Genomic DNA, 236 nt, shown 5'->3' on the forward strand with positions numbered 1-236 from the left:
ATTTCGACAGTGTAGTCTAGTTAGAATTACATATAAAAAATTATATATATTTTTTAAACAAAGGTACGTGTCAATTTTTAATCAGAATTAGTTTGTGTGTAATATAAACATGTTATCTATTCTTCTATATAACATATTCGAAGAATTATTAGTCTCACGATAACGTTTGAATTCGATTGGCAGCAATACAAAGAACACAAAAACGTTTCTTATAAGTTTCTATCCTATGGCTCGTG

This window comes from Penaeus monodon, chromosome 29, assembly GCF_015228065.2.
Source record: "Penaeus monodon isolate SGIC_2016 chromosome 29, NSTDA_Pmon_1, whole genome shotgun sequence".
In the NCBI taxonomy this organism is placed as follows: Eukaryota; Metazoa; Arthropoda; class Malacostraca; order Decapoda; family Penaeidae; genus Penaeus; species Penaeus monodon.